The sequence below is a fragment of the Gymnoscopelus microlampas genome, assembly GCF_963454915.1.
Source record: "Gymnoscopelus microlampas genome assembly, chromosome: 15".
Classification (NCBI taxonomy): domain Eukaryota; kingdom Metazoa; phylum Chordata; class Actinopteri; order Myctophiformes; family Myctophidae; genus Gymnoscopelus; species Gymnoscopelus microlampas.
In genome coordinates, this window is record NC_139952.1 from 24,387,412 (window position 1) to 24,396,555 (window position 9,144).

Below are 9,144 nucleotides of genomic sequence, written 5' to 3' on the forward strand. Positions count from 1 at the left end.
CCCCCAATAATAATATTTGAACTGGGGACCCCCAAAATAATATTTGAACGGGGGACCCCCCCAAAACAATCATATTTGAACTGGGGACCCTCCAACATAATCATATTTGAATTTTGCTTTTTAGTTTGACATTTGTTCAGTTTGACTGAACAAATGTCAGCAGATCTACAAGCTCACAACACTTGAACCCTAGTATCCCTTTTCTGAGGAGAACTTTGGCCAAAAATAGCAAATCTACAAGCTCGCACAAGCTTGTAGATCGGCTATTTTTGGCAAAGAGGTATAATTGTAGAGGGGAAAAAAGCAGACCACGTAAACAAAAAATGTTGAATCTGAAACACAATTTTATACGATATACTGTAGAGGGGTCCCTGCTTCATCTCTCTCTCAGCTAGGGGGTCCTTGGCCTGAAAACGTTGAAGACACCTGCATTAGGCTGTGTATACACTACACGTATATCTGGCTCTCGGTCACTTGAATTAATATTTGTTTCTTTGTTTCTTTCTTTCTCAGAGTGGAGACACAGACTGTGCTGAGACTGTTCTTGTGCCCTAAGACGAGACGCCGCTGGAAGGCTCAACCCGAGGATGCCCTTAGAGATGGAGATCTCGCTCTATCCATGGATTCGCCCGCATGGGGGGGATTCGCCCGCATGGGGGGGATTCGTCCGCGCTGTTGACCCTGGTCTTCGGTGGACCTCCACTGTGGTTGTTCGCTGAGTGATCAGTATTCTGGTCACCTCACGGCGGTCTCCTCTGGTGGTCTCCGCCAAAGACCTGGGTCCGCCGGGGGTTTTCTCTGAAGACACCTCAAAGTAGGAAAAATGTTTCCTTTACCTTTGCTGGATGCTGCAGCTCATGCTGCAGTTTGTTGGATGTGGCGTATGCTGCTGGTGGCGTATGTGTGATTGTGTCGTATGTGTGCTGATGTGGTTAAAGATGTTGCTATGCAGCTTTTTTTTCCCAGGTTGTGGAATCGGAACGCCGACGTTGAATCTATGACTATGTTGGTTGGTGTAGTTATTGTTTACATGTTGAATCTACGAAGTAGTTCTTTTCAGGTTGTAGTACGACTATGTTGGTAGTGTTGTGGCTGTTATTTTGTGTGTGTGTGTGTGTTTGTGTGTGTGAGAGAGAGAATTTGCAGTCAATGTGTTTTTAGACATAAGCCTCTGTAAATCCAGGCCTGGACCTGGTCATTTCAAAAGGTCTTTTTGAAAGGACGGGACGCGACGGGACGCGTTGGGGGGGGGGGGGGGGGGGGACTAATTTCTAACCAATGGAGCAACTATTTTTGATTGCTCGCCCACCGTTGGAGTTGCATCATGGCAAGGTAACTATACAATCCAAAATCAGAATGTGCTACTTATCCTATTATTTTATGAACAATCTAATGAGCATTTTTCTTTTCTTTCTTTCTTGACCCCGATCTTCAACACCAAGGAAGGCCAACACCAGAGCAACATCTAAGCAAAAGACTTGGCTTTTACATACTCTATTCAAAGAGTAACAAAGATAACAAAAGTAACAAAAGTTTCAAAACAAAAACGAAATATCAGTTTTAAAACACTGATGTAACGAAATTGAATGCATTGGATAATTCAAAAGGAGAGACTGTCCAAGAACAGATACAGGAAACATGTCAGGTTTCACTTAATAGAATTTGTTTCTATGTTTCACCATACTATGTGGCTATTTGACCACAGAATATGGGTCCATATTTACACACCGATGCACCTTCGATGCTTCACCATACCATACTCTGTGGCTAATTGGTCACAGAATATGGTTCTAGCTCCACACACATATTTTCATACAAACACATACACACCAAAGCAAATACACCCATATCATGGCTACACACTTATACACATACATACACTCACACTCACACGTATCCATGTCAAAAAAGAAGCACATTACACATACACATTACTAATATTCTGTCCATATACATACGATTCATGTCCAAAGCTGGTGCCAAGTTCGGTAAGTATACAAATTAATGCACCCATTACTCCTCAATAATAATGCATTAATCCCTGTATTAAGTCAACTTTGGCTACTGTACATTGGATTTTTTATCTTTTTAGCGGTGCCAACCGCTCTATACGTGGCTTTGACTCGGTGTCTGTGTGTCTGTCTGTGTGTCTGTCTGTGTGTCTGTCTGTGTGTTTGTGTGTATGAGCCCGGGATGAGCACGGCAAAGAAGCAACACATACAAACACACGCACACACACACACACACACACACACACACGGACTTGGAGATTGCCTATGCCATCTCTCCTCTCATTTGCCACACGTGCCACCGGTTATCAAAGAGGGGTCCAGGGACCCCCAGGGACGTCCGACTGTATGAGCACGGGATGAGCACGGGATTTTAAACAGCTATAACTCCAGTTTGCAGCATGCCACCAAGTCCAAATTTGGTATGTGGACTTAGACCACCAATACGGGCCGAGCATTAATTGCTCAAGCCCCGCCCCCTCTGTCTTCCCATTGGCTGGCCTTTAAACAGCCATAACTCAAGTTCGCAGCATGCTACGGAGTACAAATTTTGGACATGGACTAAAACCACCAATAGGGACAAACTGTAATTACTTAAGCCCCGCCCCCTCTGTCTGCCCATTGGCTGGGCTTTAAACAGCCATTATTCCAGTTTGCAGCATGCTACCAAGTACAAATTTGGTAAGTGGACTCAAACCACCAATAGGGACGAACTGAAATTAGTTAAGCCCCGCCCCAAAGGCACCGCTTCCTTCACACAGGGTGTGATTTTTACTAACTGTTGGAATACTTTATCATAATGTTTTATATTTGTTTAATTTTATTTTTAGTTTAACTTATTTTTGAACATCTTTTTAAATGTAGTGGCTGTTTTGCACATTTTTAGTTCTTTATCTAAGTTATTCCATAAATTATCCCCCTTTACCGATATACACCTGCCTTTTGTGGTTCCCTACTGGTTCCCTACACCGATGAACGAACGCATCATCACGGCAAGGCTGTACACCACACATGCCAAAGTGACCATCGTGTATGTCTATGCCCTTATCGAAGTAGCCCCAGAGGAAGACAAGGACATCTTTTACGCCCAGCTCCAAAAAAACAACACAAGTGGCAGCCGAGATGAGAAGGTACAATCTGGAACTCCTGGGAATCAGTGAGGCAAGGTGGACCGGTTCCGGTCAGAAAAGGTTAGCCACAGGGGAGATGTTGTTGTTGTTCTCGGGCCACGAGGGAGACAACGTACCCCACAGCCAGGGAGTGGCCCTGATGTTGGCCAAGTCTGCACAGAGGGCTCTCATTGGATGGGAGGCTCATGGCCCACGGATCATCACAGCCTGTTTTCGAACAGAAAAGTGGAGGATAAATATGGACATCATCCAGTGCTGCTGTACCTACCTGTACCTATCCCATAACCCTGGAGGGTCGTTGGGGCACCACAGACCTGATGACCAGCTCTATCCCTCTCTGTCCTCAGCAGCTCTCATTGCCTCACTGAGTTTCATGTGAGTCCATTCTCCGATTGTCTTCCCTTCTTTTCTTCCGTCTCCCTCGTCTCCTTCCACCTTGTTCGGTGCCTTGCAGGATGGTCTTTGCGAGGCCTGAGGATCTGGTGATGTGTCCGTACCACCTCAGTTTTCACTTTGACAGTGGTAAGCAGGTCATCATGTGGGCCGATGGCTTGGCTGATCCTTTGCCGGACTTCCTCGTTAGTGACATGTTGGGTGTAGGAGATACCCTTGAGTCTTCTGTAGCATCTCATCTCCGTGTTCTGTATTCTCTTCTGTAGCTCTGCTGTAAGGGTCCAAGTTTCGCAAGCATATAGAAAGATTGAGATCACAAGTGAGCGCAGTAGTCTCACCTTTGATGCCAGACTGATGTTTTTGTCTTTCCACATAGGCTTGAGTTTTGCCAGGGCAGCAGTTGTTTAGGCAATTCTGGCAAGGACTTCCCGTTTGGATCCTTCATCGGACAGGATTGCGCCGAGGTATTTGAAGCTAGACACCGTGTCCAGTGCCTGTCCATTGACTTTGATGTCTGAGCAGATGCCATTGTTGTTGTTGGTCATCTTTTTTAGCGGTGCCAACCGCTCTACACTTGGCTTTGACACCGTGTCTGTGTGTCTGTGTGTCTGTCTGTGTGTCTGTGTGTCTGTGTGTCCGTATGAGCCCGGGATGAGCACGGCAAAGAAGCAACACATACAAACACACGCACACGCACACACACACACACACACACACACACGGACTTGGAGATTGCCTATGCCATCTCTCCTCTCATTGGCCACACGTGCCACCGGTTATCAAAGAGGGGTCCAGGGACCCCCAGGGACGTCCGCCCGTATGAGCACGGGATGAGCACGGGATTTTAAACAGCTATAACTCCAGTTTGCAGCATGCCACCAAGTCCAAATTTGGTATGTGGACTTAGACCACCAATACGGGACCAGCATGAATTGCTCAAGCCCCGCCCCCTCTGTCTTCCCATTGGCTGGCCTTTAAACAGCCATAACTCAAGTTCGCAGCATGCTACGGAGTACAAATTTTGTACATGGACTAAAACCACCAATAGGGACGAACTGTAATTACTTAAGCCCCGCCCCCTCTGTCTGCCCATTGGCTGGCCTTTAAACAGCTATCATTCCAGTTTGCAGCATGCTACCAAGTACAAATGTGGTAAGTGGACTCAGACCACCAATAGGGACGAACTGAAATGAGTTACGCCCCGCCCCAAAGGCACCGCTTCCTTCACACAGGGTGTGATTTTTTTTTTCCAGCGTGGATTTCCATTCCATAGGCTCGGGAGGATTCTTACGTTGAATATTTGTTCTGTGGTGCTCCACCCTGCCCTAAATCCAGCCTGTTCTTCAGCTAACAGTTCAGCTTGAGGTTTTAACCTATTTAGTATTATTTTCAGTAGAACATTGCTGGGATGGCTAATAAGACTGATGGTACGGTAGTTTTGGCACAGTTGGAGATTGCCTTTTTTCGGAAGTGTGATGATGAGTGACTGGGTCCATGATTACGTCCTGGGTACGACGTTAAACTGCCTCCAACCTGGAGAGGGGTGGGCACCAGGTTTAATTGCCCAAGACACACCACATGATGACAACTACATCCAGTGCTATGCCCCAACAAATGAGAGCAATGAGGATGTCAATGAGGAGTTCTGCCACAGACTGCTGTCAATCATCCAGGCCAAGGCGAAACATAATCATCACCATGGGCGACTTCAAAGAAAAGATCGGCAGCGACAACCGGGGTTATGAGGAGATAATGGAGCTGCAAGCTCGGGGGAAATTAATGAAAATGGGATTCATCAACCTGTGTGCCACAAGCAACCTTGTCATCGGCGGGAGTTTCCTCCATCACAGAAGGATACACAAGGCAACCTGGGTATCACCAGACCTGATGACACCTAAACTAATCGACCATGTGTGCATTGGAAAAAGGTTCAGAAGATCTCTTCAAGATGTGCGCGTCAGAAGAGGAGCAGATGTTGCTTCGTACCACCATCTCCTGGTCGCCCGCATACTGAAGAGAAACTGGACTGGGGAAACCAATAATCACCAGAGGTACAACACCATACCTCTCAAGGAAAGAAGCGGGCTAGAAGTGTTTGAGATCACACTCGCCAACAAATTCCAGGTCCTACAAGAGCAGAGAGAGAGACCATTGAAGGGAAGTGGCAGAGTATAAAAACAGCAGTGACATCAACATGCCACGAAGTATTAGGCAACAAGAAGCTGTCATAGCCTGAACTACCAGGGCCTGTGTTGTGTCTTGTGTACTCTTGTGTGTGTCTGTCACAGGGCCTGTAGGTTGGGGAATTGGGGTGCAATCAGGTGCACCCCAATTCTCAAAATTCCAGATGCGGAAGGACAGAGACTTAGATGCATTTTGAGGAGCTGTTGAACAGACCAGCTCCACTCAATCAACAGACCAGCTCCACTCCACTTGAACAGACCAGCTCCACTCCACTCTGAAACTGGTGCGATTGGTCTCAATAGAGACATTCAGGGTGCTTCTTGAGGACACACTACATAGTGACTGCACCTGTTTCATGTAAAACTGTTTATTTGCATCTGATTTTTAAATCTCTGTGTTGTTATCTATGTCCTCACTGTATTGTCTGATTCACCGATTGCGATTATTTTAATGTTGTTTTATGCTTCTTCTTTTCTTTTTTGCTTTATTGTTAAATTAGTTGTGACATTGTAATGTGATTCAAATGTTTGTTATCAGGGCGTCCTTGAAAAAGAGAGCTTGCTCTCAATGGGTTTCCCTGAATAAATAAAGGAAAAAGAAAGAAAGAATCCAGCGGACATCCAGCCAGCTTAAAGTGACCTGCAGATTGCCTGTGATGTCCCTTCCAAGGAGGAGCTCCACAAGGCCATTAAACCACTGAGAAATGGGAAGGCTGCAGGGCCAGACAACATTCCGGCAGAAGCACTGAGAGCTGATGATGAGACAAGCTTTGGAACGCTATACCCTCTATTTTGAGACATCTGGGAGAGAGAGGAAGTTCCATCAGAGTGGAAGGAGGGTTGCCTCATCAAGCTCCCAAAGAAAGGAGATCTAGCTTCCTGTTTCAACTACAGGGGAATAACACTGCTGTCTATACCAGGGAAGACCTTCAACAGATTGCTTTTATTTGGGTTGAAAGATGCTGTTGACCCACACCTCAAGGCCATCAAGCTGGTTTCCTTAAGAATAGATCCTGCACAGACCAGATTGCAACGTTGTGGGTCATTCTGGAACAGTCGTTGGAGTGGAACTCACCTATGTCAATTTTATTATATTTAATTTTATATGAAAAGGCGTTTGACAGTGTGGATAGGCAGACCATCTGAAAACTACTGAGACACTCAGTAGGGGTGCCTGAGAAGATCACTGACATCATCAGGAACTGCTATGAAGGGATGACCTGCAGGGTGGTACAGGGGCAGCAACTCGCCAATGCCCTCCATGTGAGGACAGGAGTGAGGCAAGGCTGCCTATTGTCACGTTTTCTGTTCCTGCTGGCCATTGACTGGGTCATGAAGACATCTCAAAAGAAATGGCATCCAGTGGACACCTTGGACACAGATACTTCTTAATAGTGTCACACAGGGTCTTCATGTTCCCATGTTGTGTTGCTCCCACTGCCAGAGCCATCCAGCGCCTCTATATAGCTCCTCTTATCTGCCCTTATACTTCTCCTGACTGTTCTGTTTGCTTCCGAGTACTCTACTTGGGCTTTTGCTTTTCTGGCCCGTGTGTGACTGTTATTCCTAGCTGCCTTCCTCTGTTTCCTCTCCTCTAGCCTTTTCAGGGTCTCTGCTGTCATCCATTCCTTGTGGCTATGCTTTGTCACAGCCCCTGTAGCCTGGCCTACCATGCAGGGCCTGTGTTGTGTGTTGTGTCTTGTGTACTCTTGTCTGTGTCCCCCACAGGGCCTGTAGGTTGGGGAATTGGGGTGCAATCAGGTGCATTGGGAGCACCTGGCCACTGTTCCCAATGCACCTGATTGCACCCCAATTCCCCAACCTACAGGCCCTGTGACGGACACAGACAAGAGTACACAAGACACAACACAGGCCCTGGTAGGCCAGGCAAAGGTTTGAGAACCACTCTTTAAACTCTGCTTCCAAAAACTGAGTGCCCTACATTGGAAAAAACGTTGTACAAATGACCTTTAGTATATTGTGATAATTTGTATTAGTCATGCTTGATGAGTATCTGGCCGATTGCTTGAATTATGACTTCATCCCGATAATAGCTCCGATAATATATAATATTTTCTATTGTCAGCTGTGATTCTCTCGGTTAGACACTGTTGTGTGGAGAACTATTAGCACTCTCTCTGTTAGTATACTATCTCTGAATGAGATCCATTCAACTGGTCTCTTCTCTGCTGAAGACTTTTAACTTGACTTCAGTTCTATAAGCTCTAGTTTCAAAACTATTCACTCACTCTTATTAACCAATATATCACCAATATATCATTATTTTGCTATGATTCCCTGATTTCATTTGACATGAAAAAATGTTAGATCAGTGGTTCTCAAACCTTTTCATGTCAAGGTCCCCCAAAATGATATGTATTTGGACGTGGAGCCCCATCTCAAATATTTTGTTCCAGGGACCCCCAGAGGCAAATATTAGTTAAATTAGTTAAAAATGTTGTCTTAAAAAATATATATATTCCAAGGTTTGCACAAATGTTCACAATTTAAAAAAAAATCGTAAACATTCTGCTATTTTTGAATAGCCAAAGTATAAAAGGTTAAAATTATTGTGACGCTATATTAGCACATTTTGCTGGGGACCCCCCCGGACCCCACTTTGAGAACCAATGTGTTAGATGACTGTCTCCCAGTCCCAGTCAAATTTGGTCACATGGTTCGCCGCCGTCTCTCTCTCTCTCTCTCTCTCTCTCTCTCTCTCTCTCTCTCTCTCTCTCTCTCTCTCTCTCTCTCTCTCTCTCTCGAAAGCGATTGAATGGACGGACTTGACGTGGCTAGCGTATTCAAGTGTGTTGCAGATTAAACATTTTCATAGATAGTTTTGTTGACTATCATCAGTGTTGGGTACATCAATGTTTTTGTTTTGTTTATTTCAGACATTTAACCACTTAAACCCTCAATACTAAGTCAACTTGACCTCTGGCTCTGTACTTGGTTTGCTCCTTTTTCCTTTGACACCAAACCTCTTTGTTGAAAATAGCCAATCTACAAGCTCATAACGCCACACAGCGCGAGGCGTTGTGAGCGTGTAGATCTGCTATTTTCGGCTAACGTTCCTCTCAGAATAGGGATGTTATAGGGTTGAAGTGGTTAATGTAAAAAAAACTAAATATTTAGAAACAAAGATTTGGCGGCCCCCCTGTAGTAACACTGAGGACCCCCTGTTGAAGACCCCTGCTATAGGCCCTAGTATTTAAAGAAGTTACATTTTGAGAATACGAACTGGACATAGACCATAGGAAATAGCTCTATTAAATTTAACCTACAGTTCAGGAATAAATCATGAGCCAGGGACTAAACCAAAGTGGCATCAGTTTGCCTACCAGCAGATAGGGTTGGATGGTATTAGCACAGCTAAATCAACAAACCCACATCAAGATTGTGAAGTTGATCAAGGTCAGGTGTTCA